Raw genomic sequence first — 20,726 nt, 5'->3', positions numbered from 1 at the left:
CGTCACGACATCACATACAATCTTATCATCATCATACTCATCAGTCAAAGTCCATCATCAAACACATACATTAGCATCACATCCACATCTTACAGTCATACACATCATATCATCATCACAATTTGTCATCACTCTACAGTCCCATCACATCAACAAATCGCTGCCCATCGATCAACTAAAAACACAAGGTACGTGGTTGCTTGGTTGCACAAAACATTTTTTTTAGTTGCGTGATTTACGCACGGAAAGTGCATTCCGTGTTAGACAAAAAAGGCAAAGCAAGTGAAATTGTTAGAATTCGTGGTTATAAACACACCAATCGCCTTCTGACGATCGGGTAATTCCCCCCACCAGTGGTAAGGGTTACTCGACACCGCTCAAGGCAGACAGTCAGTGAATTTTTTTTAGTTTTTTTTCACACTCATCACTGCACTGTGTTGTACCCCCTCATCGTCACATACATTGACAAACTTCCTAGTCAGGAACCATAATTTCACTTGGTTGATAGCCGTAGCTTGTCTATTACGGAATTCACTTTAGTAATCAGTTTGCGAGCTGAAATATTACCAAAAGCCAAAAAAAGGTATCACTACGTTGGGTGGCTAGTGGCTTGATCACACAATTTATACTGAGTTTTATATCATATAGCTGTAGCTTTATCACTTTTTTTTTCTTAATAAATACTTTAAATTGTAATTTTCCACAGTAAGTTGGATAAACAAATTTATTTTTTATATTGGGAAAGATCCCTGGTTGGCTACTCGGGAATACTCAGCGTTCACTTTCACTTTGTATACACATTTAATCCTCGTCAGGATTTCTATCTGTGTTTCACATTAAATCCTCATTGGGATTTTTTATCTGTGGTTCACATTTTACACTATATCCACATTGGGATTACCATCTGCGTTTTTAATTTTTTTTTAAACACGCTAAGTTTTCAAAATATTTCTATCTGTGTCCAACACACCTGTTAAGACACATTAAATATTTGCAGACGATTCTCTTCTCTGCATTGCATATCACTGTAGACACATTAAATCCTTTCAGGACTTCTATCCGTGCTTAATATCACTTTGCACCGACTAGAACCTCAGGATTTCTATCTGTGCTGCATATCACTACATTTATATCATTTTATACACACTAAATCCTCGTCAGGATTTCTATCTGTGTTTATTTCCATATCACTGCATACACATTGAATCCTCGTCAGGATTTCTATCTGTGCTGCATATCACTACATTTATATCACTTTATACACACTAAATCCTCGTCAGGATTTCTATTTGTGTTTATTTTCATATCACTGCATACACATTAAATCCTCGTCAGGATTTCTATCTGTGGCTTGCACAATCCTCGTGAGGATTTCTATAAGTGGTTCCTATCACCGGCCACATTACATACACGGCATAATTTACATTTGATTAAATTTTTGCTTAGCACTATTCACATAAGATTGCTATCTGTGTTAACACATTCAATCAGAATTCGTGTGTTCCTAAAGCTTTTACCTATACAGCGCAATCACAGCAAAAACGAAAACACTCTTATAATTTTTTGTTGTGGCTGCATTTACACCAAAGCCACTAAGTCGTTTACCTCCGAGCTCGACACCTTCAAAGAGACAAAATATTCAAATTAATAAAATCAATGGAGACTTATATTAGATTGGCTGATTCCATAGTGGAGTTTGAACAAGAGTTCAACTCCACCCCGGCCGAATCCCGGAACAAGCACACCCTTGCACTACTGCAAGAGGAGCTAAGGGCACTATGGAAGAAGACCAAGTCCACATATGAAAGTCTTCTCAGCAATTCTGAACTGTCCAAAGACGAGCTCAGCTCATTAAGAAAGAAAAATAAAAGTTGCTTTGCATGCTACCTGCAATGCATGTCTGCTGTGGCGGCTGAAGCCGAAGCTATCACCCCACAGCCGGCGAAAGATGAAGCAAAGGAGGAAGACTCCTCGCGCCGTGGACATAAAATGCGGCTGCCGCCTTGTGACACCGATGTATTTAAAGGCGACTACCTCTCCTGGCCAGCTTTTCGAGATATGTTCACGGCGATATACATCCACAATACTGATCTGAAAGATGTCGAGAAATTATATTATCTAAAACAAAAAACTCAAGGCGAGGCAAAAGAAATAGTGGGCAGGTGCTCATTAACAAACGAGGGTTTTGCAACCGCCTGGAAAAATCTAAGCGACAGGTACGAAAATAAACATATCCTCGTCAACACACAATTAAAACTTTTATTTAATCTGACGGCAGTCGAACAGGAGTGTGGAACCTCCATCAAAAAATTGCAACGGGAGATAAACAATTGCATTTCTGCATTACAATGTCATAATATTGACATCACAAATTGGGATGCAATTATAACCTACCTATGCTCCACAAAACTCCCTGAATCTACGTTGGCTCTTTGGGAACAGACCGTAGAACGAAAAACAGATATCCCAAAATGGGAGGATATGGACAAATTCCTGTCCAATCGCTTCCAGACATTAGAGACGGTTTCTGATCTTAGAGGTAACAAAACCACAAAAGCACCCAAAAGTCAAAATTCAAACTCTCGGGAAAATTCTACGAAACTTGGGGTTTACCAAGCCAGCGTACCCAAATCAGCCTGTAAGATGTGCAACAGTACAGAGCACAAATTACGAAATTGCCAAAAATTTCGTAGGTTGTCCACGTCAGGAAAAATTGAATTTATCAAAAACAATAGTTACTGTCTGAATTGTCTGTCGGGTGGACACACCGTGACACGCTGCACTAGCCAATTTAATTGCAGCACATGCCACGCGAGGCACAACACCTTGCTCCATCTTCCGACAGCACAACCAAAGACAACTCCACAGAGGTGGACTCAAAACGCCACCGACAACACACCTTCAACCTCACAGCAGGCTAGGGCAAGGATGGCGTCTGAAAAAAGACAAGATAATGCTAATAACGTCTCTTCGTGTCATGCTAACACCACTAAAGGGGTGTTACTAGGAACAGCACGTGTTAATATACACTATAATGGAGTGAAATTTTCCGCCAGAGCGCTGATAGACTCTGGGTCCGAATGCTCTTTCATAACAGAAAGACTAAAAAAGCGAATAAACCTTCCATCCAAACGTCTGCATGTGCAAGTGTCAGGAATAAATAATACCCCATCTGCACAGGTAAAGGAATCATGTGTGATTACGTTAGGTTCGCTCACAGACCCCTTAGTGAGCATCGATACAGTGGTCCTAGTCCTGCCCCAATTAACAGGGGACCTTCCGACTTGCCAAGTGAGCGCAACGACTCGGCAAGCGTTCCCTGATCTGATTCTGGCGGATAAAAGGTTCTTCATTAATGAACCAGTCGATCTAATACTTGGAGGCGACATTTATCCCCAGATAATACTGAACGGTATAAGGAAGAACGTTCTAAATACGCTTCTCGCCCAAGAAACCGTCTTCGGTTGGATTCTAACTGGCCGTGAAGAAGTACCTCACCCAACTAATACACGGGTATCTTTTTTTAATGAAATCAGCCTAGACAAGCAACTAACCGCTTTCTGGGAACTTGAAAACGTACCTAAGAAAAGGGCACTTAACGAAGATAATGCCTATTGCGAGGAACTTTTCAGACTTACAACAGAAAGAAATTCCGATTATACTGTCGCCCTTCCTTTTAAACAGGATTTTCCCAACAACATCTCCTTAGGGCCTTCCCTAAACGGCGTCTGCTCCCAATTCTACCGGAATGAGACGCGCCTAGCCAAGACACCGGCCCTACAGACAGAGTACAATAGGGTACTAGCGGAATATGAGACATTGGGACATATGTCAAAAGTTCCAAAGATCATACCACCCCACGTGACCGATTGCTACTTCTTACCCCATCATGCGGTTATAAAAGAGGAAAGCACCACGACCAAAGTTCGTGTGGTGTTCAACGCTTCGTGTCCCACATCCAATGGCACAAGCCTAAACGACGTACTTTATACAGGCACAGTGCTTCAGGCCGACTTAACGATTCTACTCCTGCGATGGAGATTCTTTAAATATGTTTTTAATAGCGACATCGAAAAGATGTACCGGCAGATATTGGTAAAGCCGAACCAAACACAATTCCAGAGAATAGTTTTTCGCAACAATCCTAGTGACCCTATCAGCGTCTACGAATTAAAGACAGTCACCTTTGGAGTCAATTGTGCTCCTTATCTGGCGATAAGGACACTGCACCAACTAGCAGACGACGTTGAAACTTCATTACCCATTGCCGCAGATATCTTACGGACAGGTATGTACGTCGATGACGTTCTAGCCGGGGGACATAGCATCGAATCCACACTCAAAGCTCGCGATGAAATCACAGATGCATTACAGTCCGCTGGTTTTTCCCTCCGCAAATGGACGTCAAATTGCTCAAGAATACTTAAAGGAATACCCAAACCTCATCTGCTCAACGAAGACTTTTTGGAATTCGAGGACACGAGTACGGTCAAGACCCTAGGTATTCGATGGAACGCGCATGCGGATTATTTTTACTTCACGGCAAAACCAATTGAAAATCGGGATATGTTAACGAAAAGGACAATACTTTCTGCAATCGCTAAACTTTTCGATCCCCTAGGTTGGCTCGCCCCAGTCGTCATTGTTGCAAAAATCATTATGCAAGACATTTGGCTAGAGGGGACTGACTGGGACGAACCAGTGTCGGCAGGAACCCTAGACCGATGGCATAATTTTATGCAGGAATACCCCTCCATTAACGGAATTTGTATCCCACGTTGGGTGTATTTTACGCCAACCAACGACGTTGAAATACACGGCTTTTGCGACGCCTCGGAAAAAGCTTACGCCGCGACAGTCTTTTTACGAGCAAAGATAAAGGATGAGGTCTACGTTAACTTATTAATAGCAAAAACAAGAGTAGCACCCGTTAAAACAGTTTCCTTACCCCGATGAGAGCTATGCGGTGCAGTGTTGCTGGCCGAAACCATCGAAGCAGTGCGTGAAAATCTGCATTTAGAAAATTTCAATCTACACCTATGGACAGACTCCACGATTGTTTTGGCGTGGATAAGAAAACCCCCTTGTTCTTGGTCAACCTTTGTCGCTCATCGAGTAACGAAAATAGTAGAAAAGGTAGGAAACAAATCCTGGCACCACGTAGAATCCGCATCCAATCCTGCAGACCTGGCTAGCCGAGGACTATCAGCGAAGGAGTTAGTCAATAACTCTTTGTGGTGGCAGGGACCTTCTTGGTTACAAGAAGAGAAGACAGAATGGCCAATACAAGAAAAGGACTATCGGACTAACATAGAGGAAAAACGGGTGCAGGTTCATACAACTTCAAAAATAAAAGAGAAAGACGACCTCCTCGAACGGTTTTCCAATTTGTCCAGGGTCTTGAGGGTCATATCGTATGTTCGAAGATTTATCCAAAATCTTCCTTTAAAGCGGCATCGCACTTCATTTCACCCGATGAAATCCAGGCCACGACAAGTCAGTTAATAGCTTTCTACCAACGAAGGCACTATTCGGAGGAACTTTCGAGTTTAAATTCCGGGAAGCTCATCGGTTCAAAGAGTGAAATCCTCCCTCTTACCCCCCTTGTCGATGAAAAGGGCATATTGAGGGTGGGCGGTCGTCTTTCAGGGGCCAAGGATCTTCCCTACAGTGAACGGCACCCGATTATTCTGCCGTATGACTGCCGGCTTACACGACTTCTTGTCCAGTTCATCCATAAAGACACCCTGCACGGGGAGAACCAACTTATGTTTCGTCGCCTACGCACACAATATTGGATCCCTAGGGTCAAAAATATGATCCGATCGGTCATACACAATTGCAAAACGTGCACAATATTCCGCAAGCGGACCCAAACCCAACTTATGGGAGATCTACCTTCAGAACGAACCACCTTCGCCCGGTCTTTCACCAATGCGGGGGTAGATTTTGCCGGACCATTTGACATCAAATCTTATAGCGGAAGAGGATGCCGCATGTCAAAGGGTTACGTCTGCCTCTTTATTTGCTTTGCAACCAAAGCGATTCACTTGGAAGCCACTAGTAACCTCAGTACTGCCGCATTCCTGGCAGCTTTCGATAGGTTTGTCGCTCGGCGAGGATGTCCAAAGAACATCTACTCCGACAACGGAACCAACTTTGTCGGAGCCTCCAGAGCTCTCCGCTCAGAACTCAAAGCTTTCCTGGCGGACGCTCGCAACCAAACTTTATCCAAGTACAGTCACCAAAACCTGACATGGCATTTCATACCACCAGGAGCTCCTCACATGGGCGGACTATGGGAGGCAGGGGTCAAGAGCTTCAAGAACCACTTCAAGAAGATCGCTTTGGATCACAAATTTACCCTTGAAGAGTTCAGCACACTACTTTGTCGAATCGAGTCCTGTCTCAATTCTCGACCGTTAAGCCCCTCCTCCAACGAGCCGTCCAACTTGGAGCCACTTACTCCAGGCCATTTCCTCGTGGGAGGGCACCTGTTAGCTCCACCGGAGATCGACGTCAGCGAGAATCGCGCATCACTCGTCAATCGATGGGAAAAACTTAAGGCGCTGTGTCAAACCTTCTGCAAACGGTGGAAAACGGAGTATCTCACCGAATTGCAGAAGCGCGTTAAGTGGAAGCATCCACAATCAAACCTTAAACAGGGAGACCTAGTCGTCATTAAGGAGGATAATCTGCCCCCCAACGAATGGAGACTAGGTCGGATAGCCAATCTTCATTATGGCCCCGATGGCCGAGTTCGAGTCGTCGAACTGGATACGGCAAGGGGACAAACCACCAGACCAATCACGAAATTGGTCCTACTACCACCCTCCAGTGAGGGTGAGGGAGACTTGTAACTCCCACCCGTTATAACAACCCGCTTAACCCAGCTTTCGTTCACCCCAAACGAGGCCAACAACCCGCTTAACCCAGCTCTCGTTCACCCCAAACGAGGCCAACAACCCGCTTAACCCAGCTCTCGTTCACCCCAAACGAGGCCAACAACCCGCTTAACCCAGCTCTCGCTCACCCCGAACGAGGCCAACAGAACCCTACCGCAGATCTACTATCTGCCACAGAACCTATACGCCCTCGGCCAAAGGCACGAGGCCAACAGAGTTTAATATAAAAAGCATTCAGTTTACGAATAGCTGACAAGTACCGAACTGCATAATTGCTTCGAATATTTCTTAATTTTATGATGAATTTACTAACTATACCATGATCTATTAGTTACATCTCAAAAGGGCGGACATCTACCTTCTCTTTCGTGAGCACTCGTATCTAGTCATATAACAAGGGCAGGAACGCAAAGGCGCCAAATATAAGGCTGATTCATTGGGGAAGCAAAACGGTGTCACATCGGATATACATAGTTACAAAGCGTTGCACTAGCTTAAATAGCAGCGGCGAGACGATGTGTAGCTATGCCGAGCTAAATAATTTAAGGCCAAGTTTCAACACGGTAATGTATGCACATTGAGTTAGTCGTTAGCCAACGTTTCTCGCACCGTACCTACAGATTGCCTCTTTCAGCTTTGAAAATTTTGTGGGCCAAAATCCAAGAAAATCATTGCTCTGGGTTACATGCATAAAGTTTCGTGTTTTAGGAGCCAGAAATTTTTTTCATTTAATACTCACCCTGAGTCCCCCTGTCCAGGCTATATGCTTGCTCTAAAGAGAAATCGGTTCTGTTCTCCATGAGAAAGGCAGCACAATCTACAACATCGCTTTTCTATTGACGTATTAAAGCCGCTCGCAACATCCCACCAACATTGTTAACGGTTATGAGCGTTTTGCCGACATAGCAAAACGTGATTAAATGCTCAAAAGTGTCGCTGTCGCTCTTTACGTAAAGAGAACCCGTATGCCAAAGCGTCAGCCTAAGTAGTAAGTAAAAAAAAATAAAAAATTTTTTTTGCATTTACTATGGTTGTAGCTAATGGTTTTTCGCAAAACCTACCTTGTCGAGTGGCGGAATCAATTTGCTGGTAGCCACCATTGAAGCAATCGCGGTTCGACGACTCCAACTCGGTTATCAGTTTCCACGACTACGTAAAGCATGATGAAGTACTGAACGAATGTCGGTTATGTCGATGGGCTCCCCCAACAAACAAGGCATCGCGTGCTGCAGTCCCATTACCCGATTTTGCGTATTATGTTAATAACGAGAGACGAAGTTTAACTGGGTTTTTAAAAATTAAAAAGTACTCGAGCCGGAGCATTGATCTGATCGTAAAATGCAATTTGGCCAATTGTCATTAGAACACCCCTTCCAGTGGCTATTGTAGCACCAGAAAATAAACGCGCAAAACCTTCATGCCGATAAACTTTGATTAAACCATCAAAAGCATTTTTATAGTTCCTGCGTTGCTCGGGTGGTAATTTAACATCATTTTGCATACGAACCTTCACCATATCAGCTGGTGTGCCAACAATACCGCCTGCGGTGCCTGCTAAACCAGCTAAGGTGATTTTACCAAGGAATATATCGGTATTGGTTTGTTTCTTGCCTGCTTCATATATGCCGAAACGAGTCATCGAGTACGTCATCTGACGTAGGATGGATGCAGATAAGCCATTGTACAAGGCTATGACACCTTGTTCTCGTACCACTTTTGCAATCAACTGTAAAACAGATAATTTGCCTTGCTGTCTGTAACGTAATTTTAACTAAATCTAGTGGATGTGTACAACAAGCAGCGCCAGCGCTAGCAATACCACCAAAATACCATCGACCTTGACGCTGTGTATTTATACTGGACATGGTGTTGGTATGAAGAGTTTATAATTAACTATTAAAAAGACAGATTCTGGGTGGGTTTGGGCAAGACTTGTGCTTTTGCAAAACAGATTAACGTTGTACTTTTTGTTGTTGAGTATTTTGCTCCAACATAATCCATGCTCGCTTGCCAAATATCTGTATTACAAAACTATTATATTGGTACTGAACCTATCCAGCGCATATCACAAAAAAAAAAAAAAAACAACTTCTCATAGGCCATTGTAAGTACACGATTTTCACGTATCGTTTTCATATTGCGGATGTTTGCGTACTCTTCGCCCAAGAACAGTTTTTGAAAGTTCAAACTTTTGTGCGGCTTTTCGCACTCATACCTTCTATGACTGCTTGTAGCGCATAATATAACGAATCTACAGGTGTATTGGTTACCGGTGCACAAGCAACAGCAGCACCAGCAGCATTTAAGGGTTCATAAGTGTCATCAGTCTTTACTGCTGAAATTGGATCAGCAGTGGGATCAAGTGCGTTATACAAGGATTGGTGATGGTGGTGCTGCTGTTGCAGTTTTTCAATTTCTGTTGTTCCAATTGCCGATTTATATGGACTTCTTTCAGTTTGGGTGTCTTTAGACGTAAGCCATGTTTTTTAAAGAAGTAATGAGCTGAAACGAAACAAAAGAATAAAAAATTAGTCAATTTATAAAATTATCAAAAAATGGAACGATACTCATACTTACCCATCACCAGTTTTCTTCATAGTGAAAATTCATTCAAAATGTCTCTATACTCATTTCCATGAATGAATGACATTTTGAATGAACGAAACAAAGTTGCCACTCGGTTCTCACGCAGTAAGCACTTTACGCGCAATCCAAAGAGTATCACAACTCGGATCCGCGGGATCCAACAAACTCGAGTGTTAGTAACCGAACAAAAAATCAACTAACGAAAACCCTGAAGATACAGACTGGTTTCACTGAAAACACACGCGCCAGGTTGTATTTCGATAGTTTTTTTTTAAATCCGGCCGTCTTTTTCTTCTTTATTTTTGTTGAGAAAAGGTTGTAGTTTGACAATTTGGTGCACAGAAACACAATTAAAACCAACTTTCTTGTGAAAACAAAAGGTGAAACCACTCGAGACCGAAATAATTCTCGCGGTCTATTTGCATCGTTTTCATTGTTAAAAAGGGTAGTGCAAAATTAAAATGTAAAACATAAACAAAAACATGGCACACAATGGTGGTCTCGCTTTCATGACAGAAATTGCTTTGTTTGTGTATTGAAGTTTCGACAGACTTTCGTCAGTCCCTTTTTTGCTTGAAATCCCAGCAGGAATAAAGTAGTGTCATCTATGCTTTCGATGCTACAAACAATGGAGAAATTAAACTTTTTAGAACAGACTTTAAATTTAATGTCGCGTCAGGACTCAGACGCAAGCTGTCCCTAAATACTCTCATGACATGACCATTATGTATCAATACATTGCAATGGGCAGCACCGCACAGCGGTCTCATTCCAACGATTGGAAGAGTGAACAGCTGACAGCTTTACAAATTACCACACTCGTTAGTGTAGGCTATTCCCGCCAGGGTTGTGTTGGAATCAACAAACACACCACAATTTGTGATTCTCACACAACATGGCCCAAATCAACACAAAGAGTGTTCCCAGACAGCGAGTAAAGGCCTCTTTACATTTTTCGCACATTTATATGCAAGACGTCATTTGACTAGTCATTTTACCGGGATTCATAGGTTATATTCACAGCCACATTTGTATCGGCGTGGGTGAGTTTTGTGACCAAATTTTTGTAGGGCAACTACAAGGAGCCGTGAAAATACACGGGTAACTCGTGATACCATCTGCTACACAAATGTAGCGTATATTACCGCATATTGCCTGTATTAGGCAAACACCAAAAAATGACTGCTTTCAATATCAGAATTTCGTTATGATGAGGATATTTACCAAAATTAAAGATACCTTTAGGCGTATCTCAATAAAATTATATTAAATATAACAGTGGTTTCAACCACTACAAACCCATCATTACATCGACAGAATAACTTAATAAGATTATTCGTTCCACACAACCCTTTATCCCCAGTACGCCAACCCCAAGCTCGACCAATTAAGCCTCTACTCTCCGCCCATACGCCACCCAATTCCCTTAAAATGCAAAACAAATAATAACAAGTTCCCGTTCCAGAATGACGGGTTTCTCGGTCAAACGCACCAAGACGGAGCAACGCGTTGACTCCTTCACCGTCTCCTGCCGGTTGTGCCAGAAGAACCACGGCATACGACTATGCCCGCGGTACAGGGGAATGTCGGCAGAAGAACGCCTCCGGGCCGTCCTGATACACCGGCACTGCCCCAATTGCCTATCGCCGTTCCATCGGTTAGAGATATGTCCTAGCAACGACCGTTGCTACCGCTGCCGTGAACCACACCACACCACGCTTCACATGGAGGACGAGCAAGCACGGCCACGCCCGATCCCTGACGAAGAGCGCGACGACGACGAAAGCGACGAGGTGCTATCGATCAACATCACCGAGGACACACGATCGTGGGCCCAACAGGTGGAAGAGGAGGAGAAGGAGATGGAAGAGTTCACGAGAGGTGCAGCCGCCTTAGCCATCGCCCCAACGGCCAGTGGAGAAGCACGATCCTTCCGACCGCTGCTTCAGCATGAGAAGCAGAAAAGCAATCAGCGACACATGGAACACGGGGATGGCGCGGAGACCCGTCCTTTCCGCCCATCGCACCGCAATGCCAGTGGGCGCCGGGGCGGCGCGGAGCCGCGTCCGTTCCGCTCGACCCGACTCTCTACTGGCAGAGCGGCCCCGTATCCACCACGCAAGGAGGGTACCAACACCACCCTCGCGCGCCAAACAACAACCCCAGCCGGCTTCAGAAGTGGTCGACTCCGGGATAATTTAACGGCACCGACTATAACTCGAGCATTGATCGCCATCGCGCCGACAGCCATAGTCCGAATTGAGGCAGGAGGCCGTTTACACCTGGTCCGCGCCCTGTTAGACGCCTGCGCTCCCACCAGCATTATCGATGCCAATTTGTGCAAGGATCTACACCTGGAGCGTAACAATACCGCACATCTGTCGAGGTGCACCATCGTTCTTCGAGGAAAGTATGGGGTCGCGGGAAAGATCACGACCCAAGCCACCGTAATAGCAAACTATGCCAGGTTAAACCCCACGGCAAATCTGGACCCGTCGGTAGCGGCCCCATTCCAGTTCATGAAGCTGGCCGATCCGGCGTTTTACCGATCGTCGCCAGTGTTGCTCACTTTGGGCGCCGACGTCTACGCCAATATTATGGTCGGCGGCACACCCGCGTCGACTGTCGGCGGGCTCCTCATGGGGATTTCTATCTGTGCTGCATATCACTACATTTATATCACTTTATACACACTAAATCCTCGTCAGGATTTCTATTTGTGTTTATTTTCATATCACTGCATACACATTAAATCCTCGTCAGGATTTCTATCTGTGGCTTGCACAATCCTCGTGAGGATTTCTATAAGTGGTTCCTATCACCGGCCACATTACATACACGGCATAATTTACATTTGATTAAATTTTTGCTTAGCACTATTCACATAAGATTGCTATCTGTGTTAACACATTCAATCAGAATTCGTGTGTTCCTAAAGCTTTTACCTATACAGCGCAATCACAGCAAAAACGAAAACACTCTTATAATTTTTTGTTGTGGCTGCATTTACACCAAAGCCACTAAGTCGTTTACCTCCGAGCTCGACACCTTCAAAGAGACAAAATATTCAAATTAATAAAATCAATGGAGACTTATATTAGATTGGCTGATTCCATAGTGGAGTTTGAACAAGAGTTCAACTCCACCCCGGCCGAATCCCGGAACAAGCACACCCTTGCACTACTGCAAGAGGAGCTAAGGGCACTATGGAAGAAGACCAAGTCCACATATGAAAGTCTTCTCAGCAATTCTGAACTGTCCAAAGACGAGCTCAGCTCATTAAGAAAGAAAAATAAAAGTTGCTTTGCATGCTACCTGCAATGCATGTCTGCTGTGGCGGCTGAAGCCGAAGCTATCACCCCACAGCCGGCGAAAGATGAAGCAAAGGAGGAAGACTCCTCGCGCCGTGGACATAAAATGCGGCTGCCGCCTTGTGACACCGATGTATTTAAAGGCGACTACCTCTCCTGGCCAGCTTTTCGAGATATGTTCACGGCGATATACATCCACAATACTGATCTGAAAGATGTCGAGAAATTATATTATCTAAAACAAAAAACTCAAGGCGAGGCAAAAGAAATAGTGGGCAGGTGCTCATTAACAAACGAGGGTTTTGCAACCGCCTGGAAAAATCTAAGCGACAGGTACGAAAATAAACATATCCTCGTCAACACACAATTAAAACTTTTATTTAATCTGACGGCAGTCGAACAGGAGTGTGGAACCTCCATCAAAAAATTGCAACGGGAGATAAACAATTGCATTTCTGCATTACAATGTCATAATATTGACATCACAAATTGGGATGCAATTATAACCTACCTATGCTCCACAAAACTCCCTGAATCTACGTTGGCTCTTTGGGAACAGACCGTAGAACGAAAAACAGATATCCCAAAATGGGAGGATATGGACAAATTCCTGTCCAATCGCTTCCAGACATTAGAGACGGTTTCTGATCTTAGAGGTAACAAAACCACAAAAGCACCCAAAAGTCAAAATTCAAACTCTCGGGAAAATTCTACGAAACTTGGGGTTTACCAAGCCAGCGTACCCAAATCAGCCTGTAAGATGTGCAACAGTACAGAGCACAAATTACGAAATTGCCAAAAATTTCGTAGGTTGTCCACGTCAGGAAAAATTGAATTTATCAAAAACAATAGTTACTGTCTGAATTGTCTGTCGGGTGGACACACCGTGACACGCTGCACTAGCCAATTTAATTGCAGCACATGCCACGCGAGGCACAACACCTTGCTCCATCTTCCGACAGCACAACCAAAGACAACTCCACAGAGGTGGACTCAAAACGCCACCGACAACACACCTTCAACCTCACAGCAGGCTAGGGCAAGGATGGCGTCTGAAAAAAGACAAGATAATGCTAATAACGTCTCTTCGTGTCATGCTAACACCACTAAAGGGGTGTTACTAGGAACAGCACGTGTTAATATACACTATAATGGAGTGAAATTTTCCGCCAGAGCGCTGATAGACTCTGGGTCCGAATGCTCTTTCATAACAGAAAGACTAAAAAAGCGAATAAACCTTCCATCCAAACGTCTGCATGTGCAAGTGTCAGGAATAAATAATACCCCATCTGCACAGGTAAAGGAATCATGTGTGATTACGTTAGGTTCGCTCACAGACCCCTTAGTGAGCATCGATACAGTGGTCCTAGTCCTGCCCCAATTAACAGGGGACCTTCCGACTTGCCAAGTGAGCGCAACGACTCGGCAATCGTTCCCTGATCTGATTCTGGCGGATAAAAGGTTCTTCATTAATGAACCAGTCGATCTAATACTTGGAGGCGACATTTATCCCCAGATAATACTGAACGGTATAAGGAAGAACGTTCTAAATACGCTTCTCACCCATGAAACCGTCTTCGGTTGGATTCTAACTGGCCGTGCAAAAGTACCTCACCCAACTAATACACGGGTATCTTTTTTTAATGAAATCAGCCTAGACAAGCAACTAACCGCTTTCTGGGAACTTGAAAACGTACCTAAGAAAAGGGCACTTAACGAAGATAATGCCTATTGCGAGGAACTTTTCAGACTTACAACAGAAAGAAATTCCGATGGCAAATATACTGTCGCCCTTCCTTTTAAACAGGATTTTCCCAACAACATCTCCTTAGGGCCTTCCCTAAACGGCGTCTGCTCCCAATTCTACCGGAATGAGACGCGCCTAGCCAAGACACCGGCCCTACAGACAGAGTACAATAGGGTACTAGCGGAATATGAGACATTGGGACATATGTCAAAAGTTCCAAAGATCATACCACCCCACGTGACCGATTGCTACTTCTTACCCCATCATGCGGTTATAAAATAGGAAAGCACCACGACCAAAGTTCGTGTGGTGTTCAACGCTTCGTGTCCCACATCCAATGGCACAAGCCTAAACGACGTACTTTATACAGGCCCAGTGCTTCAGGCCGACTTAACGATTCTACTCCTGCGATGGAGATTCTTTAAATATGTTTTTAATAGCGACATCGAAAAGATGTACCGGCAGATATTGGTAAAGCCGAACCAAACACAATTCCAGAGAATAGTTTTTCGCAACAATCCTAGTGACCTATCAGCGTCTACGAATTAAAGACAGTCACCTTTGGAGTCAATTGTGCTCCTTATCTGGCGATAAGGACACTGCACCAACTAGCAGACGACGTTGAAACTTCATTACCCATTGCCGCAGATATCTTACGGACAGGTATGTACGTCGATGACGTTCTAGCCGGGGGACATAGCATCGAATCTACACTCAAAGCTCGCGATGAAATCACAGATGCATTACAGTCCGCTGGTTTTTCCCTCCGCAAATGGACGTCAAATTGCTCAAGAATACTTAAAGGAATACCCAAACCTCATCTGCTCAACGAAGACTTTTTGGAATTCGAGGACACGAGTACGGTCAAGACCCTAGGTATTCGATGGAACGCGCATGCGGATTATTTTTACTTCACGGCAAAACCAATTGAAAATCGGGATATGTTAACGAAAAGGACAATACTTTCTGCAATCGCTAAACTTTTCGATCCCCTAGGTTGGCTCGCCCCAGTCGTCATTGTTGCAAAAATCATTATGCAAGACATTTGGCTAGAGGGGACTGACTGGGACGAACCAGTGTCGGCAGGAACCCTAGACCGATGGCATAATTTTATGCAGGAATACCCCTCCATTAACGGAATTTGTATCCCACGTTGGGTGTATTTTACGCCAACCAACGACGTTGAAATACACGGCTTTTGCGACGCCTCGGAAAAAGCTTACGCCGCGACAGTCTTTTTACGAGCAAAGATAAAGGATGAGGTCTACGTTAACTTATTAATAGCAAAAACAAGAGTAGCACCCGTTAAAACAGTTTCCTTACCCCGATTAGAGCTATGCGGTGCAGTGTTGCTGGCCGAAACCATCGAAGCAGTGCGTGAAAATCTGCATTTAGAAAATTTCAATCTACACCTATGGACAGACTCCACGATTGTTTTGGCGTGGATAAGAAAACCCCCTTGTTCTTGGTCAACCTTTGTCGCTCATCGAGTAACGAAAATAGTAGAAAAGGTAGGAAACAAATCCTGGCACCACGTAGAATCCGCATCCAATCCTGCAGACCTGGCTAGCCGAGGACTATCAGCGAAGGAGTTAGTCAATAACTCTTTGTGGTGGCAGGGACCTTCTTGGTTACAAGAAGAGAAGACAGAATGGCCAATACAAGAAAAGGACTATCGGACTAACATAGAGGAAAAACGGGTGCAGGTTCATACAACTTCAAAAATAAAAGAGAAAGACGACCTCCTCGAACGGTTTTCCAATTTGTCCAGGGCCTTGAGGGTCATATCGTATGTTCGAAGATTTATCCAAAGAACCAATCCTAAGACAAAATCTTCCTTTAAAGCGGCATCGCACTTCATTTCACCCGATGAAATCCAGGCCACGACAAGTCAGTTAATAGCTTTCTACCAACGAAGGCACTATTCGGAGGAACTTTCGAGTTTAAATTCCGGGAAGCTCATCGGTTCAAAGAGTGAAATCCTCCCTCTTACCCCCCTTGTCGATGAAAAGGGCATATTGAGGGTGGGCGGTCGTCTTTCAGGGGCCAAGGATCTTCCCTACAGTGAACGGCACCCGATTATTCTGCCGTATGACTGCCGGCTCACACGACTTCTTGTCCAGTTCATCCATAAAGACACCCTGCACGGGGAGAACCAACTTATGTTTCGTCGCCTACGCACACAATATTGGATCCCTAGGGTCAAAAATATGATCCGATCGGTCATACACAATTGCAAAACGTGCACAATATTCCGCAAGCGGACCCAAACCCAACTTATGGGAGATCTACCTTCAGAACGAACCACCTTCGCCCGGTCTTTCACCAATGCGGGGGTAGATTTTGCCGGACCATTTGACATCAAATCTTATAGCGGAAGAGGATGCCGCATGTCAAAGGGTTACGTCTGCCTCTTTATTTGCTTTGCAACCAAAGCGATTCACTTGGAAGCCACTAGTAACCTCAGTACTGCCGCATTCCTGGCAGCTTTCGATAGGTTTGTCGCTCGGCGAGGATGTCCAAAGAACATCTACTCCGACAACGGAACCAACTTTGTCGGAGCCTCCAGAGCTCTCCGCTCAGAACTCAAAGCTTTCCTGGCGGACGCTCGCAACCAAACTTTATCCAAGTACAGTCACCAAAACCTGACATGGCATTTCATACCACCAGGAGCTCCTCACATGGGCGGACTATGGGAGGCAGGGGTCAAGAGCTTCAAGAACCACTTCAAGAAGATCGCTTTGGATCACAAATTTACCCTTGAAGAGTTCAGCACACTACTTTGTCGAATCGAGTCCTGTCTCAATTCTCGACCGTTAAGCCCCTCCTACAACGAGCCGTCCAACTTGGAGCCACTTACTCCAGGCCATTTCCTCGTGGGAGGGCATCTGTTAGCTCCACCGGAGATCGACGTCAGCGAGAATCGCGCATCACTCGTCAATCGATGGGAAAAACTTAAGGCGCTGTATCAAACCTTCTGCAAACGGTGGAAAACGGAGTATCTCACCGAATTGCAGAAGCGCGTTAAGTGGAAGCATCCACAATCAAACCTTAAACAGGGAGACCTAGTCGTCATTAAGGAGGATAATCTGCCCCCCAACGAATGGAGACTAGGTCGGATAGCCAATCTTCATTATGGCCCCGATGGCCGAGTTCGAGTCGTCGAACTGGATACGGCAAGGGGACAAACCACCAGACCAATCACGAAATTGGTCCTACTACCACCCTCCAGTGAGGGTGAGGGAGACTTGTAACTCCCACCCGTTATAACAACCCGCTTAACCCAGCTTTCGTTCACCCCAAACGAGGCCAACAACCCGCTTAACCCAGCTCTCGTTCACCCCAAACGAGGCCAACAACCCGCTTAACCCAGCTCTCGTTCACCCCAAACGAGGCCAACAACCCGCTTAACCCAGCTCTCGCTCACCCCGAACGAGGCCAACAGAACCCTACCGCAGATCTACTATCTGCCACAGAACCTATACGCCCTCGGCCAAAGGCACGAGGCCAACAGAGTTTAATATAAAAAGCATTCAGTTTACGAATAGCTGACAAGTACCGAACTGCATAATTGCTTCGAATATTTCTTAATTTTATGATGAATTTACTAACTATACCATGATCTATTAGTTACATCTCAAAAGGGCGGACATCCACCTTCTCTTTCGTGAGCACTCGTATCTAGTCATATAACAAGGGCAGGAACGCAAAGGCGCCAAATATAAGGCTGATTCATTGGGGAAGCAAAACGGTGTCACATCGGATATACATAGTTACAAAGCGTTGCACTAGCTTAAATAGCAGCGGCGAGACGATGTGTAGCTATGCCGAGCTAAATAATTTAAGGCCAAGTTTCAACACGGTAATGTATGCACATTGAGTTAGCCGTTAGCCAACGTTTCTCGCACCGTACCTACAGATTGCCTCTTTCAGCTTTGAAAATTTTGTGGGCCAAAATCCAAGAAAATCATTGCTCTGGGTTACATGCATAAAGTTTCGTGTTTTAGGAGCCAGAAATTTTTTTCATTTAATACTCACCCTGAGTCCCCCTGTCCAGGCTATATGCTTGCTCTAAAGAGAAATCGGTTCTGTTCTCCATGAGAAAGGCAGCACAATCTACAACATCGCTTTTCTATTGACGTATTAAAGCCGCTCGCAACATCCCACCAACATTGTTAACGGTTATGAGCGTTTTGCCGACATAGCAAAACGTGATTAAATGCTCAAAAGTGTCGCTGTCGCTCTTTACGTAAAGAGAACCCGTATGCCAAAGCGTCAGCCTAAGTAGTAAGTAAAAAAAAATAAAAAATTTTTTTTGCATTTACTATGGTTGTAGCTAATGGTTTTTCGCAAAACCTACCTTGTCGAGTGGCGGAATCAATTTGCTGGTAGCCACCATTGAAGCAATCGCGGTTCGACGACTCCAACTCGGTTATCAGTTTCCACGACTACGTAAAGCATGATGAAGTACTGAACGAATGTCGGTTATGTCGATGGGCTCCCCCAACAAACAAGGCATCGCGTGCTGCAGTCCCATTACCCGATTTTGCGTATTATGTTAATAACGAGAGACGAAGTTTAACTGGGTTTTTAAAAATTAAAAAGTACTCGAGCCGGAGCATTGATCTGATCGTAAAATGCAATTTGGCCAATTGTCATTAGAACACCCCTTCCAGTGGCTATTGTAGCACCAGAAAATAAACGCGCAAAACCTTCATGCCGATAAACTTTGATTAAACCATCAAAAGCATTTTTATAGTTCCTGCGTTGCTCGGGTGGTAATTTAACATCATTTTGCATACGAACCTTCACCATATCAGCTGGTGTGCCAACAATACCGCCTGCGGTGCCTGCGGTGCCTGCTAAACCAGCTAAGGTGATTTTACCAAGGAATATATCGGTATTGATTTGTTTCTTGCCTGCTTCATATATGCCGAAACGAGTCATCGAGTACGTCATCTGACGTAGGATGGATGCAGATAAGCCATTGTACAAGGCTATGACACCTTGTTCTCGTACCACTTTTGCAATCAACTGTAAAACAGATAATTTTCCTTGCTGTCTGTAACGTAATTTTAACTAAATCTAGTGGATGTGTACAACAAGCAGCGCCAGCGCTAGCAATACCACCAAAATACCATCGACCTTGACGCTGTGTATTTATACTGGACATGGTGTTGGTATGAAGAGTTTATAATTAACTATTAAAAAGACAGATTCTGGGTGGGTTTGGGCAAGACTTGTGCTTTTGCAAAACAGATTAACGTTGTACTTTTTGTTGTTGAGTATTTTGCTCCAACATAATCCATGCTCGCTTGCCAAATATCTGTATTACAAAACTATTATATTGGTACTGAACCTATCCAGCGCATATCACAAAAAAAAAAAAAACAACTTCTCATAGGCCATTGTAAGTACACGATTTTCACGTATCGTTTTCATATTGTGGATGTTTGCGTACTCTTCGCCCAAGAACAGTTTTTGAAAGTTCAAACTTTTGTGCGGCTTTTCGCACTCATACCTTCTATGACTGCTTGTAGCGCATAATATAACGAATCTACAGGTGTATTGGTTACCGGTGCACAAGCAACAGCAGCACCAGCAGCATTCAAGGGTTCATAAGTGTCATCAGTCTTTACTGCTGAAATTGGATCAGCAGTGGGATCAAGTGCGTTATACAAGGATTGGTGATGGTGGTGCTGCTGTTGCAGTTTTTCAATTTCTGTTGTTCCAATTGACGATTTATATGGACTTCTTTCAGTTTGGGTGTCTTTAGACGTAAGCCATGTTTTTTAAAGAAGTAATGAGCTGAAACGAAACAAAAGAATAAAAAATTAGTCAATTTATAAAATTATCAAAAAATGGAACGATACTCATACTTACCCATCACCAGTTTTCTTCATAGTGAAAATTCATTCAAAATGTCTCTATACTCATTTCCATGAATGAATGACATTTTGAATGAACGAAACAAAGTTGCCACTCAGTTCTCACGCAGTAAGCACTTTACGCGCAATCCAAAGAGTATCACAACTCGGATCCGCGGGATCCAACAAACTCGAGTGTTAGTAACCGAACAAAAAATCAACTAACGAAAACCCTGAAGATACAGACTGGTTTCACTGAAAACACACGCGCCAGGTTGTATTTCGATAGCTTTTTTTTTAGATCCGGCTC

The 20,726-nt window shown here is 44.1% G+C and overlaps 2 pseudogenes; both read right to left on the bottom strand.

Annotated features, from left to right (window-relative positions):
• Window positions 1-8,196: 8,196 nt before the first annotated feature.
• Window positions 8,197-8,770, bottom strand: LOC137234870 (mitochondrial dicarboxylate carrier-like; annotated as a pseudogene).
• Window positions 8,771-9,088: 318 nt separating this feature from the next.
• LOC137234869 (mitochondrial dicarboxylate carrier-like) lies at window positions 9,089-19,754 on the bottom strand (annotated as a pseudogene).
• Between the last annotated feature and the right edge of the window lie 972 nt (window positions 19,755-20,726).

The sequence above is a fragment of the Eurosta solidaginis genome, chromosome X, assembly GCF_040869045.1.
Source record: "Eurosta solidaginis isolate ZX-2024a chromosome X, ASM4086904v1, whole genome shotgun sequence".
NCBI lineage: Eukaryota > Metazoa > Arthropoda > Insecta > Diptera > Tephritidae > Eurosta > Eurosta solidaginis.
The sequence above is the reverse complement of the archived record's forward strand: the minus strand, read 5'-3'. Positions and strand labels throughout refer to the sequence as shown.